Source organism: Hypanus sabinus, chromosome 17 (assembly GCF_030144855.1).
Source record: "Hypanus sabinus isolate sHypSab1 chromosome 17, sHypSab1.hap1, whole genome shotgun sequence".
NCBI lineage: Eukaryota > Metazoa > Chordata > Chondrichthyes > Myliobatiformes > Dasyatidae > Hypanus > Hypanus sabinus.
This window is the reverse complement of record NC_082722.1, coordinates 60,883,985-60,902,522: the sequence shown is the minus strand read 5'-3', so window position 1 is coordinate 60,902,522 and position 18,538 is coordinate 60,883,985.

Genomic DNA, 18,538 nt, shown 5'->3' with positions numbered 1-18,538 from the left:
GGATGGGAGTCATAAGTAATTCATGTTCTAAGCTCTACAATTTAAGGAAATATGGTAGGATGTGCAAGATATATATAAATTTTTTTGGAGGACATACCAAATCCTTTATGAGTGTCCAGAGCAATGGAAGTTTGATGATGTTCTTGGCAGATCCTGAGTTTCAGTACTTTGTGTATCCTTTCAAACACACAATGTTGCCACCATGTGGACAAAATAATAAAAACTGAAGTGATAAGAAAGGTAGGTACATTAACCATAGCAAAACTCTGATCATCCAGCATATCTCAAACTTTGGTCACGACTGACAAGTACATTTTTCAGAAACTTTTATGTTTTTCCTATACTTTATACATATTTTAATTTTTTTTATGCAATAATAGGTTTCCAGTGAAACCAGTAAGCTTAAGAGGAACAGGAAATACGTGAGCATTCTGGGCTCTGACCCTGCTGCAAACCCACCCATGTTCTGATTGGTTGTGCTCGGGTCCTCAGCCACACACCAAGGCCAGTTCCAGTTCCACCCCAGATTCCAGTCCTGGCCATACACCTCACCTGCGCTCAAGATCACCAGTCCAACTTCATGACTAAGGATGCCGGACCATTCGTCCTGTTGCTGGATATTAGATTATTTTAAAATATTGGATACTAGTGAATAACATTAATATAATAACGCCATTCAATTTGGTCCCCCAGAAGAGGAAAATTAAACCACAGTCCCTCATTCCTGTAAATAGTAAGTTGTTCCTGCACACTGATAAAAGTTATGTACTTTTACAGATTTTTAAACTTTTTAATGCTTGTTTTGCCTCTCTTCAGTTCTGTATTTTTCTCCCCTCTTGTTAATTCACTTTTTGCATTTGATTGACTCTAATCCAGCTCAGTTTCTCTATTTCTTTTCCCCACTTTAAACCTGGTAAGCAGAAACTGTTGATCCTGAGAACCAAGATCTAGAACATTAGAGAGAGTGGAGATGACATGTGTGTTTGGGATCTACAGCTGTAGCCCCTCACCAGGCTCATATGCAAACTTTGCTCGTTAGCCGGCTCTGCTAACAGCTATGTGACTCAGTGGAGAGAAGGCCACCTTTCATGAACAATGTACAGCCTGGGTCAGTATGATTTGAGGTTCAACCAAACTGGAACATAGCAATGTTATGATGAATAAAACCTCGATTGGAGCAAATGCTGTGTAAATACTGCCCATACACAACTGTCGGTCAGCAAGAAATAACAGACTGTACAACACATAAAATTATAGACTATATTTACAAATTTCAGCTTTTTCGAACAGTAGGAAAGAGAAAAAAAAAACACAATAAAAGGGCCTGTTACCGTTAAACCAGTCCAATGTGCACACAAAGTTGGTGCTCATTCTGGATTGACTTTACTCAAAACACGACACCCACAATCTGTGTGAAAGCACACACCATATTCCAAACTTCACTCAAAATCCACCTCGAACAAACGGGCTCTCTCTCAGGAGTATTGACCCTTCCTCCTTGGAACCATTCCTCTGCACAAAACCCTTCGCTTCTTCCTGCGGCATTCTCAGGCACCTTTGCTCCTGTCCTCTCTGCAGCTCCTGGAAAGAAGACCCCGAACCATACTACTGCCCATCCCAAGTCTCTCTCTGCCCGCGCTTTCTAGAACTTTCTCCTGATTCTGCCATCCTGCTTGGCTGATGCAATATTCCTAAATTGAACAGCAGCGCTTCTTACCTCTGCCGAAACCAAAACATTCTACCAGCAGGACACATTGCTTTTGCAGAAACTGCTAAAATGAAGTATCTGCAGCATTGCAGTAGAAATCTTAACCTGGGCATTGCACAGCTTTAACAAACAATGGAATAAAATGGCAGAAGAATAATTACTGCTCTTTATATGTATACTAATTAATTATTTAAACACAGAACACAGGGGCATCATTATCATGCTGCAGTACCAGCCAAGTAGTTTTCCATGACAGTGTGGTGAACTACATATACCTGTCTGGACATGCCCCACCCCTCCCCGCAGACTGCTCTTGTGGCTCCTCCCACAGACCCCGGTAAAAAGGCAATTGAGGCCTGAGCCCGGCCTCTCTGTCTCCAGGATGTAGCATGGTGGTCAATTGCTGCTTATTCTTTCTTCCAGCCAATAAAAGCCTATATCTTGCCTCATGTCTCAGAGAGTTATTGATGGTGCATCAATTTTATTGGCTGGAAGTTTAAAACATGGACAGCATTTTACGTCCAGAAAAATTAGACCTTGATCCTCAAGACTCCGAAGCAGCTCTTGCCTTTGAACTCTGGCTTTCATGCTTTCAATCATACTTGGAACAGATTCCAGTGACTGAGCCTGCCACAAAGAACAAAATATTACTATCTAGAGTAAGTCCATGCAGTGTTACTTCTGGAGACTCAAAAAGCACCCTCAAAAACGCTGCCCGGCTCGAGAAGCAACCTGCTCCAGCTGCGGGAAGAAGGGCCATTTCGCCAAGATCTGTAAGTCTAAACCACGAGCGGGGTCGGGCAGCGCTGTGCATGAGGCATGGGGGCCGCCATCTTGCCTGCTTGCCTCGTGCAAGACATGGGGGCTGCCATCTTTGTCTGCGCCACATCGCCCCGCCCCCAACCTACCGGTGCTTACCGGGCACCAAGATGGCAGTTCAACTCTGGCCTCCGTAACCCTCGAGCAAAGCGCCCCACACCAGCTTGCAAGGTCAATAATGGACATCCTGGTGGAGGGGCACAGGACTAGCTGCCTGTTTGACATGGACAGCACTGAGAGTTTTATTGACCCGGCCACGGTGCAACGCTGCGGACTCGTGACATGGCCGGTAAGCCAGAGGGTCACCATGGCTTCTGGGTCGCATTCCACAGACATCCGGGTGGGTTGTGTAGCGACATTGGTGGTGCAGGGCACAGAATATCGGAACTTTGCGCTACTGGTCACGCCTCAACTGTGCGCGCCTGTGCTATTGGGGCTGGACTTCCAGAGCCACCTTGAAAGTGTGACTATGGCATATGACAGGCCCCTCCCACCACTCACTGTCAGGAATCCTCAGTTTTGTGGGACTTCGCCATATACCCCGCTACTGACCACACACACACACCGAACCACACATACCACCCAGCACCATGCCGACAGCTGCACTACTGACACCACTTGCAGCCTCTCCACCCTCAAGGTCCCCTCCCCCACCACTGTTCGCCAACCTGACCCCTGACTGTAAACCTGTGGCAACTAAAAGCAGGAGGTTCAGCGCGGGGGACAGGGCCTTCATTCAGTTGGAGGTGCAGCGGCTGCTCAGAGGGGATCACTGAGCCAAGCACAAGTCCTTGGAGGGCCCAGGTGGTCGTTGTTCGGACGGGGCAGAAAAATAGGATGGTCGTGGACTATAGCCAGACCATTAATAGGTTCACGCAGCTTGACGCGTACCCCCTACCCCGCATCGCGGATATAGTCAACCAGATAGCTCAGTACAAGGTGTACTCGACAATAGATCTGAAATCCGCTTATCACCAGCTCCCCATCCGCCCAGAGGACCGCCCCTACACCGCCTTCGAGGCGGGCGGCAGGCTCTATCACTTCCTGCGCGTCCCCTTCGGTGTCACAAATGGTGTCTCTGTCTTCCAGAGGGAAATGGACCGGATGGTGGACCGGTGCCATTTCCCTATCTGGATAATATCTGTGGTCACGACTGGTCGGATCACAATGCCAACCTCCAACGATTTTTCCAAGTGGCCAAAGCCCTGAACCTTACTTATAACAGGGACAAGTGTGTGTTCGGAACCACCCAACTCACTATCCTTGGGTATGTCGTGGAGAACGTGGTCATTGGTCCTGATCCCGACCGTATGCGCCCCCTGTTAGAACTCCCTCTTCCCACCACTCTCAAAGCCCTCAGACGGTGCCTGGGCTTTTTTTCCTATTACGCCCAGTGGGTCCCCCATTACACAGACAAGGCCCGTCCCCTGGTCAAGTCTACCACATTTCCCCTCTCTGCCGAGGCCTGCGCAGCCTTCAGCTGCATTAAAGGGGACATTGCCAAAGCAATGATGCATGCGGTGAATGAGATGATTCCCTTCCAAGTAGAGAGTGACGCCTCCGATCTCACGCTTACTGCTACCCTCAATCAGGCAGGCAGGCCAGTAGCATTCTTCTCTCATACTCTTCAAGGCCCTGAAATTTGGCACTCCGCAGTGGAGAAAGAAGCCCAGGCCATAGTGGAAGCTATTAGGCACTGGAGGCACTATCTCGCCGGCAAAAGGTTCACCTTGCTGACCGACCAGCGCTCAGTTGCATTCATGTTCAGCAACCAACAGCGGGGCAAAATCAAAAACGATAAAGTTTTGCGGTGGAGAATAGAACTCTCCACCTACAACTGTGATGTCCTGTACCGACCTGGAAGGCTCAATGAGCCCCCTGATACCCTATCCCGGGGAGTGTGTGCCAGCACACAGCTCGACCACCTATACGCCCTCCATGCACATCTTTGCCACCCGGGGGTCACCCAATTTTACCATTCCGTGAAAGCCCGGAACCTGCCGTACTCCCTTGAGGACATCAGGACAATGACCAAGGGCTGCCAAGTCAGCGCTGAGTGCAAACTGCACTTCTACCGTCCTGAAAAGGCGCAACTTATCAAGGCCACCCACCCCTTTGAGTGACTGAGTGTTGACTTTAAGGGCCCCCTTCCCTCCACTGACCGCAATGTCTACTTTCTCAACATTATCGACGAGTACTTGCGGTTCCCCTTTGCCATCCCCTGCCCCGACACCACTGCCACGTCCATCATAAAAGCCCTGCGCCAGCTCTTCACTCTGTTCAGATATCCCTGCTATATCTACAGTGATAGAGGGTCCTCCTTTATGAGTGACGAGCTGCGCCAGTACCTGCTGGCTAGGGGCATTGCTACTAGTAGGACCAGAATAGACAATAGACAATAGGTGCAGAAGTAGACCATTCGGCCACTCGAGTCTGCGAGCTATAATCCCCAGGGAAATGGACAGGTGGAGAGGGAGAATGCCACAGTGTGGAAGGCCACACTTTTAACCCTTAAGTCAAAGGGGTTGCCGGTCTCTCGATGGCAGGAGGTCATCCCCGAGGCATTCCACTCTATCCGCTCCCTGTTATGTACGTCCACCAATGCCACCCCTCACGAGCACCTATTCTCTTTTCCCAGGAAGTCTGCCACTGGGACCACCCTACCAGCTTGGCTGACCTCCCCAGGGCCAATGCTGCTCCGGAAACATGAGAGGAGCAATAAATACTCCCCGCTGGTCGAGAGGGTTCACCTTCTACATGCGAACCCCCAGTATGCCTACGTGGTCTTACTTGATGGGCGGGAGGACACGGTCTCCATCCACGACCTGGCGCCTACAGGAGCAGCAGACCACTGCCCCGAACACTCCACGGTAACTAAGAACCCTGTACCCGAGGTGACACCGCGCACACCGAGCCCTACACTGACCCCTCACGACACTCCAATACCGGGTGTTTTCGCACACGCATATACCAGGCGCCTCACACATGCATGAGGGATCACTGACGCCCAGTGGGCTGACACCTCAAGTTAGGCCAGAACCAGCACAACCACCGTCTCTGGTGCAATCGCCACCACCGGCACCTGTGCAATCACAGCTGGGTGCTACGTAGATCGCAGCGACAAATTCGACCACCTGATAGACTTAACCTGTAAATATACTTGTCAGAAACTTCGCCCCATGGGGACTCTTTTTTAAAACAAAGGGGGGGGGGGGTGAATGTGGTGAACCACATATACCTGTCTGGACATGCCCCCCCCCCTGCTGACTGCTCCTGTGGCTCCTCCCACAGACCCCAGTATAAAGGCGATTGGGGCCTGAGACCTGCCCTCAGTCTCCAGGATGTTGTATGGTGGTCAATTGCTGCTTGTTCTTTCTTCCAACCAATAAAAGCCTATATCTCGCCTCATGTCTCAGAGAGTTATTGATGGTGCATCAAGCAGATGGCCAAAAATTCTGCAGGGATTTTACCAAGGGTATTCTACGTTTGTATATGTAAGTGGAAGCTGTCATTGTTGCTGCCATCAGGAAGGAGGGTCAAGAGCCTTAGGCCCTACACCACCAGGTTCAGGAAGTTATTACCCTTCAGCCATCAGGCTCCTGAACCAGCATGATCGATAACTTCACTCACCTCAACCCTGCATGGTATCCTCTACCTATGGACTCACTTTCAAGGACTCTACAACTCATGTTCTGAGTATTATTATTTTCTTTGTATTTGCACAGTTTGTCTTTTACTCATTCTTTGTTTATCCGACATAGTTTGTGTGTAGTTTTTCATTAATTCTATTGCATTTCTTTGTTCCACCGTGAATGCCTTCAAGAACATCAGTCTCAGGGTAGTAGTGTATATGGTGACATAAACATTCCTCGACAATAACATTTGAACTTTGAACTACTAGTCTGTCTTGCCATGATTAACACTCTGAGGTACATTTATGTCTGTGATGCTTGCCAAGGGTCCGAGCCTTGGCTGTTTTTATCTTTGTTGCCTCTCAGCTGTGATCTGGATATCCACAATGAATAATGAATGGTCACTTGGGAAAGGTGATCCATTTACTGCTGGATCTCTATCCAGAAATCTAAGTGGCGTTCAGAGTTAGGAATGTCACTGTAAACAAGAAGGATAACAAATGCAAGCATTATACATTGGATAATTAGCAATGACTTACGAGAAATACCACAATTTTGGTTGTTTATACTATTGTGATCTTTTCCCATAGTACATATTGTAGAACTCCACTTTCCATTGAATTTCAAAATTATGTCCTTACCTTTAATGATAATATTCCATTTACTTCTTTACTTCATCATCTCTCTATTCCTTAGTTTCCAGTTGAACCAGAGTGGTTCTGGATGAGGTGTACGTAAAGTAATTCTGGTCAGAGCGGAAAAGACGCTGCAGAGAAGGAAGCAAATTTTGCCAGCTATCTGCAATATGTCCAGTGGTCTATGCACATCTCAGGTGGTAAACTTTACAACATTTTGCCTAACACTTTAGGCCATCATAGAAATTGGTACATTTACTTCAAAATCACTTCGATAACAATCTCAAAATTAAAACTTAATTATTATAGATTAACTAATGGCAGCATAGGTTTTGTTCTTAACTGCCAAACAAGTTAGTAAGGCACTGGTGTGCATTTATTACCAGTGTGCTGGTTCACAAAATGCATAAACTTAGAAGGACAGAGAGCAGCTCAGAAGGTAAGTGGTAAGTTGATCTTCAGTGGAAGTGAATTCACCTACAACATTAAGGAAACCTTGCTGCAGTTGAGAAAGTTGTGTGTAGGCTTGCTCTTTCTCCCTGAGGAAAAAGATGTTTACCTTGGAATCAGTGCAGCATAGTTATATTAATTTAGTTTCGACAATGAGAAATAGAAACGGAGTTAGATTGGCTCTTGTTCAATTGAGTTTACAAGCACAATGCTGGTCTCACAGAAACATGTAAGATTCTGCAAGGCATTACTGAAGTTGATGAGTCTGGAACAATGGGGCATAAACTCATGAAGAGGTCAGCCATTTCATACTGAGACAATTCAGAAGGTTGTAAATCTTAGCATTCTTTAATCCAGAGGTCTACAGATGATCACTGAGTCCTTTTGAAGGGTCTCCATAGTATCCTGGACATCTTCAAGTAGTAGTGCCTTAGGTAGCTGGCGTCCATTGTTAAAGATCCCCTCTGGCCAGGTCATGCCCTTTTCATACTGTTATCATGGGGAAGGAGGTACAGAAGCCTGAAGGCACACATTCACTGATTCAGGGACCGCTTCTTTCCCTCTGTTATCTGATTTCTAAATGGGCATCGAACCCATGAATACCACCTCACTTCTTCTTTATTTCTGTTATTTTGTACTACTTATTTTAAGTTAAGTATTTAATGTAACTCAGTTTGTTTTTCTCCATATTTTTATCATGTATTTAGTTGTACCTCTGCCATAAATTTAACAAATTTCATGGCACATGCTGGTGATATTAAATCTGATTCTGATTTCAAAACATTGACAGTTTCTTCCCTTTTCCACAGATGCTGCCTGACCCGCTGGTTTCTCCAGCATTTTGTGTGTGTTATTCTGGATTTCGAGCATCTGTAGAATCTTGTGTTGGTAATTGATTCTTCTTTTTCACGCTAAGCAGAATGGACATTACTGTTTTGAAACAATATAAATGCCTTTGAGGGAATGAAGGGAATATTTAACAGATCCAATTACTAGGAGAGATGAGACAAACTGTAGGTACTTTCCCAACAACTTAGAAAGTTTAATTGAAGATATTAATGACATTATTGAAGCTAAATATGCTCACTGGTTATAGACTCCATGACTATGGAGAAATAAGTAAAAATTACAGCCAGTCATTACAGGAGTGAATTGAGGAAATAACTGTACACACCCATGCTAGAAATTTGAAACTATCTCAGCAATTGGCAACTCAGTGCAAGGAGAATTATTAATTCAAATTCTGAGACTGAAACATTTTTACAGCTAGAGGTTTTAAGAGATACTCAGGTGGGACTGGAATGTTGTGACAGATCAGCCACGATCTCGCTGAATGTCAGCATTCTCAAGGGGCTAAACAGCCCGCTCTTATACTTGTAGAAATCTATGCAAATCATTTGAGAGCATGAAGAATCTCCCCTAAGATCCTTGTCAATGTCATTCGCTAACTATATACATAAATTGGACCTGCATTTCAAGTTTGCTAGAATTGGCCATCCCTTCATCTTTGCATGATAATTTAAGCCATGACCATGAATTTGGTTTATGAATAGTTGATATAAGACTGCATCCAAACTAAACTGTATCTCAATATTATCTTGGCTGTAAAGGGAAGATAGCTGATGCACTCACTGCAGTAGATTTACAGGTTTTCCATATTAATGTTCTCAGTGTAATGTTCTCAGCAAAGTGTGCTAAGCCAACACTTTCCAGTAAATACTGGAGCTTGCTGACATGGAGTGAGACATGTAGCAATTGCAGTCTCTTTTGTAACAGTTCAAGCAAAACATTTAAGGCATTTATGTAAGTCTTCCACCACAAATCAGATGTAAATATTTTTTAAAGAGCAGTAAAGTAAAATTGATGCCACTATTGAAATTTAATATATTGCTAGACAGCATTGTGAATTTAAATTATTGATCATATAAATTAAAATTCCAGCTGAAAGAAGATACTCGAAGGTCACCTACTCCACCTGAGAGACATCATGGTTCAACTTGCCTTGTTGCCAGATCCAAAATAAGGCATGCAAGAAGAAGCCTTATATCTATCCATCTTATCAAAGATTTACATCCACACTGATGAAGTGTTTTGAGAGTCTGGTGATGAAATGTATCACTCCTGCCCAAGAAACGATTTGGATCTGCTCCAATTTGCCCACCGGAGCGACCTCATTGGCTCTTCACTTTAACCTGCACATCTGGACAGCAAAAAATAATATATCAGGATGCTCTTTATTGACTACAGCTCAGCATTCAATACCATCATCCCTTCAAAACTAATCAATACGCTCCAAGACCTTGGCCTCAATGCCTCCTTGTACAATTGGATCCTCTATTTCCTCACTTGCAGATCACAGTCAGTCGGATTAGCAACAACATATCCTCCACAATCTCCATCAGCACAGGTTCACCACAATGCTGTGTGCTCAGCCCCCTGCTCTACTTGATTTACACTTATGACTGTGTAGCTAAGCACTGCTCCAATGCTATATTCAAGCTTGCTAATGACACTACTGCCGTAGACTGAATCAAAGGTGGTGAGGATTCAGCATATGAGAGGGAGATTGAAATCTGGCTGAGTGGTGCCACAGCAACAACTTCTTACTCAATGTCAGCAAGACAAAAAGAGCTGATTATTGACTTTAGGAGAAAGAAATCAGAGGTCCATGAGCCAGTCCTCATCAGAGGATCAGAGGTGGACAGGGCCAGCAACTTTAAATTCCTCTGTGTTATCATTTTGGAGCATCTCACCTGGCCTGGGCTCAGCTTGCAAGTGTAATTACACAGAATCATGACAGCACCTCTACTTCCTTAGGAGTTTGTGAAGTTTGGCATGACATCTAAAACTTCAACAAACTTCTTTAGATTGATATGGTCGTTATGCCTGCAAGAACCCTCTCCAAGGGCAGTTCTTTCTTAGATGAAGGACCCAAAACTGCTCACAATACTCCAAGTGAAACCTCAGCAGTGCCTTGTAAAGCCTCAGCATTACATCCTTGTTTTTATATTCTAGTCCTCTCAAAAGGAATACTAACATTGTTTTTGCCTTCCTCACCACTGACTCAACCTGCAAGTTAACCTTTAGGGAATCCGACCCCTCCACTTGTCTCCGACCATCTGCAAACTTGGCCACAAAGCCAACAACTCCATCACCCAAATCGCTCACATAGAACGTGAAAAGAACAGTCCCAACACCGACTCCTGCGGAACACCAGTAAACATCGGCAGCCAACAAGAAAAGGCTCCCTTTATTCCCACTATTTACCTCCTACCAATCAGCCAATGCTCTATCCATGCTAGAATCTTCCCTATCTTGCTAAGCAGCTTCATGTGCGGCACCTTGTCAAAGGCCTTCTGAAAACCCCAGTACCGTATGCAACATGTACTGAACAACCTTATGTGAACAATGTGCATCTCAATTTAATGCCATTTTATTGAAAGAGCAAACTTCCTAGAGTGCAGGCTGCCCCTCAGTAACCAAGTGAGGGCTCGGAGCAGTGAGCTTGTGGGGGGATGGAGGGGTCAAGGTAGAAGAATCACATGGTATCCTGAGGTCCCACTCGCCTTTAGCAGGTTTGAAATGACACATAAATATTGAGAATGTAAAAGCTGCCACATTCTTCACAAATAATTATAATTCATGAAAGCCACATTAAACAGATCAAAGACTGTTTTTTGCCGGGACAGCAACTTGACTCAAATGAATAGGTTTCCCACTCATGCACTGGCCGGCCCTGGCATCGGGCATCAAACCTGAGGCACATCCTAATCCCATCCACAGTTTCCAAAGGGCTCTGAATAGCTGGTTCACCATGTGTAGAACCAAAGTACACAAATTCACTGAGATCCCTGCTGCCATGGTGTGTGAAAGATGGGCCTGGCCTTGCTATGCAGTTTTACATTCAGTTCTTTCACAATCTGTCCTTTGGGGAAAAAACTCCTTCCGGAATGTACACTTGACAACAAGTCTAATTAGACTGTGGTCAGCATGGAATGCCTGCGTGAGAAGTACAGGTCCAATGGGATGTTTTCTTGAGCCGTTTGTTAGACAGCCTTATCACCAGAGCTCACCAACAAACTCCCAGACCTTGCTTGGTTAGCTGTAAGAGGGGCTCCCCCTGTATGGTCAAAGTCTTATTCCAATGCATGCTATTGAGATGAGTTTATTGTTGTCACATGTACCAAGATACAGGGAAAAGCTCGTCTTGCATACTGTTTATACAGATCAAAACATTACACAGTGTGTTGAGCTAGAATAAGGAAAAAACAGTAACAAATCAGAATAAAGTTCGAAGTTCAAAGTAAACTTATTAGCAACGTATATAAGTCACTGTATACTACCCTGAGATTCATTTCCTTTGCAGCAAATACAAAGAAACACAATAGAATCAATATAAAACTGTACACAACAAAGATGAACTAAAGTGAAAAGGACAACAAACTGTGCAAATACAGTATAAAAAAGTAAATAATAATAATAATAAATATCAAGAACATGAGTTGAGGAGTCTTTGAAAGTGAGTCCTTGGATTGTGGGATCGATGGTAGGATAAGTGAAGTTTTTATCGCCTCTGGTTCAAGAGCCTGATGGACGAGGGGTGATAACTGTACCTGAGCCTGGTGGAGTGGGATGTGAGGTTCCTCTACCTCTTTCCTGACAGCAATAGTGAGAAGAGAGCTGGCCTGGATGGTGGGGTGGGGGGGGGGGGGTCCTTGATGATGGATGCTGCTTTCCTGCAACACCACTCTTTGTAGAAGTGCTCAGTAGTGGGGAGGGGCTTTATCTGTGAAGGACTGAGCTGTATCCACTGCTTTCAGTCAGCTTTTCCATTCAAGGGCATTGGCGGTTTTATACCAGGAAGTGATGCATCTAGTCAGTATACTCGTCACTTTTTACACTTTCTAAAGTGTAAAAACTATTGAAAAAGTGCAGTGCAGGTAAATAATAAAGTACAAGATCATTAGAAGATATATAAGATGGATTCTTGACCTCACTATCTAAGAGATCCATTCCAGAGTCTGATAACAGTGGGATAGTTCTTGAGACAATTGCTTTAGCAAGTTGACTATCACCCAACCTTTTGTGGACAGTGTATTTATGAAGAAGGTCTGGAAAAGGATGTAAGGTTCTCCTTGTGCAGCTGTGTCAGATCTATGGGCTGTTTTCAGAGAAACCCAAAAGTCAGACTTCAACTGCTGCAGGAAGATTGTCAACTTGGTGAAAGACGGCCTTTAATCTGCCTGAAACATACTGGTTTTCCAACACAGCAAGATGTCCTGAAAGGGATACTGTGAGATGGCTCAGTTGGTTGAGTGGTGTTGCAACAGCAACCTTGCACTCAACAAGACAAAGGAATTGATTGTGAACTTCAGGAAGGGGAAATTGGGAGAACATACATCAGTCCTCTTTAAGAGGTCAGCGATGGTAAGGGTGAGTATCTTTAAGATCCTGGGTGACAACATTTCAGAAGATCTGTCACGGCCCAACATTTTGACGCAATCATGAAGGCAACCACTAGTAGCTATACTTCATCAGGAGTTTGAGGAGACTTGGTATGTTACCAAAGGCTCTTGCAAATATCTATGGGTGTATAATGGAGAGCATTCTGACTGGTTGCATCACAGCCTGATAAGAAGGCTCCAAGGCACAGGATCAAAAGAGGCTGCTGTTATGTTTTGTGACTTCAAAACATTAAACTGATTCAAAGGAAAACACAGGAGTCCAAGATGTGACTCTAACTTTCTCCTTTACGCTGAGCAAGGTATACAATTCACGTATTTTTACTTAAACCCATATGAATTATTCAAACAAATAACGAATGCTTACCCAAACAATATATTTACAATATTACTCAAATATTACTGAAATATCAAATACACAACATTGCTCCCTGCTTAGCTGTAAAATCTAATATAGAATGCATCACAACTATATACACAGCATTCAATATAATACAGACAACTACAGCATAGTAAATTTTAAATTGTTCCATTTAGGCCTAAAGATTTACTTGCTGTGGAGGCTTTCTTACTCCTGTGGATAACATCTTTTCTGACAAACGAGATCATTCTGCTCGGCAGGTGAGAGTTATGGCTGCGAAAACAATCTCAGGTTCTGAGTCCTCCTTCCATGGAGGTTAGACTCTCAGACTGCTGAAGGTAGTTCAGGCAGCCTCTGGACAACTTTCTTCTCCTTTTCTTGGTTTTTCCCGCTCTTTTGCCTCTTTCTAGGCTGTGTTTCTTGATCTTGGGTAGGACATTTAGGTCACTGGAGTATTCTCTTATTAATCCTTCTATTGTTCCCTTGACAATCTGATCTCTACTCTTGGTGTCTGCATTCACAACAACATTTCACTAATCCTCTGCTTTCATATCTCCTTTGGCTCCTTTATAGAGTCATAGAGAAGTACAGCACAGAAACAGGCCCTTCAGTCCATCTAGTCCATGCCAAAACCATTTAAACTAAATAGAAACTCCCATCAACCCGCAAAGGGACCAGAGCCCTCCATACCCCTAATATCCATGCACGTATCCAAACTTCTCTTAAAGGTTGAAATCAAAGTCGCATGCACCACTTGTACTGGCAGCTCATTCCATACTGTCGTGATGCTTTGAGTGACGAAGTTTCCCCTCATGTTCCCCTTAAACTTCTCACCTTTCACCCTTAACCCATGACCTCAGGTTGAAGTCCCACCCAACCTCAGTGAATAAAGCCTACTTGCATTTACCCTATTTATACCACTCATGTACCCCTTTCTTTTTGGCCTTCCATTCATCCAGCTATGCTTTAGTTTTTGCATTTACTTTTACATGAATCTTTTTGTTTCTCACTTAATGCACACAGCTTTTTACTCACAAAAGCTGAAACTTTTCTGAACTTGCAACTTTCCTGAAGCTCCTTGAACTCTCTTCCTACTTCAAACGAAGCCTCATTTCAGAAATAACTGCCTGATTAACATATCAGAAACTTCCGCAGACACATTGCCTACAAAAACTATTGTAGTTTGATGACTGCACTCTCATGATTCATCTGAAAAGCGTGGTACTTCTTTGCTCAAATCTGCTTTCTGAACAGAAGTACAGAGGTTGGCACCAACACCTGTTTATTCCCTGCTGGGCAACTATTCATGGAGACCTTTGTGACATCATTTGGTAACTGCCTTAATTCACTTTCAGTTGACTCTTTTGCAGGGGATATGGCATGCAAATGGTAAATGGATCTGCAATTATGTTGTAGTTGTCTTTGCCAAACATGCCCCCACAATGCTGGTCCTGCTGTTCTTACCATATGTGGCTTGTTGGTTATTGTATTTCACTGTCATGAGCATCATTCCAGTTAACCACATCCCATTTGCTGATATAGGTGACAAACAACACCGGAGCCAACACTAGTCACAGGCCTCCAGTCAGAGAGTCAACCATCTACAATCACACTCTGGCTTTTCCTGCAAAGCCAATGTCTCATCCAATTTACTACCTCATCTTGAATGTCGAGCAGCCGAACCTTCTTAACCAACCTCCCATGTAGAACCTTATCAAATTCCTTACTAAAGTCCATGTAGACAATATCCACTGCCTTGCCTTCATCAACTTTCCTGGTAACTTCCTTGAAAAAACTCTATAAGATTGGTTAGATGTGACCTACCTGCACAAAGCCAAGCTGACTATCCCTAATCAGTCCACATCCATCCAAATACTTACATATCCGGTCCCTCAGAATACCTTCCAATAACTTTCTTACTAACGATTTCAGGTTCACTGGCCTATAATTTCCTCCTTTATTTTTAGAGACTTTATTGAACAGTGGAACAACATTGGCTATCCTCCAGTCCTCTGGTACCTCACCTATTGCTAAGGGTGATTTAAATATCTCTGCTAGGGCCTCAGCGATTTCTGCACTTGCCCCCCTCCCCTGCAAGAGTGCGAGGGAATACTTTATCAGCCCCTAGGGATTTATTCACCCTAATTGCCTCAGGACAGCAAACACGTCATCCTCTGTAATCTGTACAGGGTCCATGAAGTTCATACCACTTTACTTCACTTCTCTAGACTCTGTGTCCATCTCCTGAGTAAATAGAGTTGCAAAGTATATATATATATATATTTAAGATCTCCCCCCAATTCTTTTGGTTCCACACATGAATTAGCATTCTGATCTTCCAGAGAACCAAATTAGTTCTTCGCAATCCTTTTCCTCTTAACATGTCAATAGAATCCCTAAGGATTCTCCTTCACCTTGTCTGCTATAGCAACATCATGCCTTCTTTTAGCCATCCTAATTTCTTTCTTAAATGTTCTCTTACACTTCTTATACTCCATAAACACCCCAGTTGTTCCTACCTGCCTAAAACTGCTATAAACCTCCGTTTTTTCCTTAGTCAGGGCCTCAATATTTCTTGAACATCAAGCTTCCCTGTACCTGTTATCTTTATCTTTTATTCTGCCAGGCACATACAAGATTTGAACACTCAAAATTTCACTTATTTCACCTCTGATAAGTAATCCCACTTATCAAGCATATTTTTGCTAGAAAACAATCTGTCCAAATCCACATCCTTTCTGATACCATCAAAATTGGCCTTTCTTCAATTTAGAATCTCAACATATGTACCAGACCTATCTTTTTCCATATTTACTTTGAAACTAATGGCATTATGGTGACTAGATGCAAAAATGTTCCTCTACAGAAACGTCTGTCACCAGCCCCATCTCATTCCCTAACAGCAGATCAACTGTCGCCCACTCTTTCACTGGGACTTCCACGCACTGATTAAGGAAACTTTCCTGAACACATTTGACCAACTTTATTCTATCTTGCCCTTTGACAGAATGAGAGTCCTAGTCAATATGTGAAAAGTTAAAATTACCTACTATAGCAACGTTATGTTTCTTGCAACAATCTGTGATCTCTCTCTAAATGTGTTCCTCCAAATCCCTCAGACAGTTGGATGGTCTGTGATGTAGCCTATTGATATAGCCATACTTTTCAGTTACACCCATAATGCCTCACTAGACAAGATCTGCAGTCTGTCCTGACTGAGACCTGGCATGACATTTTCCTTAACTAGTAAAACCACTGCTCTTCTTTCAATCCTTCCTGCTCTGTTGTTTCTAAAACAATGGAACCCTGGAATACTGAGCTGCCAGTCCTGCCCCTCCTGCGACCAAGTCTCACTAATGGCTACAATCTCATAACTCCAGGTGTTGATCCATGTTCTGAGCACATCAGCCTTCCCTATGATACTCCTTGCATTGAAATACATTCAGCTCAGGACATTAGTCGCACCATGCTCAACCTCTGGTTCTTGACTTTTCCTGAGGCCTTAACAACATCTGTCTCCACAACTTCTCCACTAACTGTTCTGGCACTATGATTCCCAGGCCTCTGCAACTCTAGTTTAAACTCCACCGTGCAGCAGTAGCAATCCTTCCTGCTAGGGAATTGGTCCCCTTCCAGTTCAGGTGCAAACCATCTTTCTGTATAGGTCCCACCTTCCCTGGAAGACAGCCAATGATTCAAAAATCTTATGCCCTTCATACTGTACCAATTCCTTAGCCATGTGTTAAACTGGCCTCACTGGCACGTGGCATGGGTAGCAACTCGGAGATCACAACCTGTAGGTCCTGTCCTTTAACATAGCACCTAACTCCCTCAACTCATTTTGCAGTCCCTCATCATACTTCCTATCCATGTCACTGGTACCTACATGGACCACCACCTCTGGCTGTTCACCTTCCCACTAAAGAATGCTGAGGACTCGATCTGAGATGTCTTGGTACCTGACACCCATGAGGCAACATATCATCTGGAAATCTTGTTTTCATCCACAGAAGCTCCTTTCTGATCCTTAATGAATCTCCTATCACCACAGCTCACCTCTTCTCCTCCCTTCCCTTCTGAACCTCAGTCAGACTCAGTGCAAGAGACCTGAGTGTTGCGTTTTCTCTACTAGGTCTTCCCCCCACCCCAAAACAATATCCAATGTGTTAACCCTGTTGTTGAGAGGAATGGCCACAAGGGTACTCTGTACTAGTTATTTAGCTCCCTTGCCCTTCCTGTCTCCCAATTCGCTTTATCCTGCACCTCGGGTGTAACTATCTCTCTCTGTGTCCTATCTCTCACCCCCTCAGCCTCCTGAATGATCTGGCATTCATCCAGTTCCAGCTCCAACTCCTTAATGTCGGGTGTTACAAAGTAAAGCTGGATGCATTTCTTGCAGGTGTAGTCATCAGGGACACTGGAGGTCTCTCTGCCTTCCCACATCCTCCAAGAGGATCATTCCACTATCTTGTCTGGCATCCCTACAGCTCTAACTTAGCAAATATAAAGATGGAAGAACAACAAACTGTGGGGCTGCAGTCTCAAGGGGCTTCGGCCTGAAAATCCCCACTCTAACTCTGTCCACCGCTCCACTTGCTGCTGCCTTACTTTAATTTGTTCTTGACAATCAATTCCGAACTCGCCGATTGGGTGCTGCTCAAAGCTCTGAACTGCTGCGAGTTGCTGTGTTTTCTACTTATTCGCCGAAGCTGAGTGAACTGCGTCTTCTCAGGCGTCTGATCTCTGATTGGGTGCTGTTCAAAGTATGAGTCCTACTTTGTTGCATTTTCTTCAAGTTTCACTTTTACACCTGCATTGGACTGGTGTTTGTGTGCCCCTGCCATAATGGTAACACAATTTGTTCAGGTTTCTGTTTAGACATTGCAACTCTGTTCATGCTCACTTTCATTCCTGACTACACCTCAATTGTGTCTCTGCCTGCTGTTTCCATTGATATGGCTATTTCAACTGCTTTTTTTTTAAATACAAGCTGTACTTCAATTAGTTGTTTTTGAATACTTCCTTGTAAATTTCCACCAAGTGACCTCCTAGTTCACCATTAAGAGGATTACTGAACTGACGATGTTCACACAATCTCTTCAATTCAGCCACATACTCCCCTTCATTTTGATTCAGCATATGAATCTTAAAGTATTCTGCAATCAGCAATGGCTTTGGTTCTAAATGTTGCTGCAGTACTTTCATGACATCAGCAAAGCTCATCTTGGCTGGAACAGTGAAACTTTGGAGCAAACTATATGCCTTAAACCCAAAGTATTCTGCAGGATTTGGTACTTGCTTCTTATTGGCTATTTCATTTACTTCAAAATATTGTTCAAATAGCTCAGTATACATGAGCCAGTTACAGTACAATGTAGCCAGCCATTTCTGATTTTTTTTTGGGATTGTTATCACCTGTTACTCACTGCTTATGAACCCTGAATTCTTCTGTTTGCTGCTGTTTTTAAACT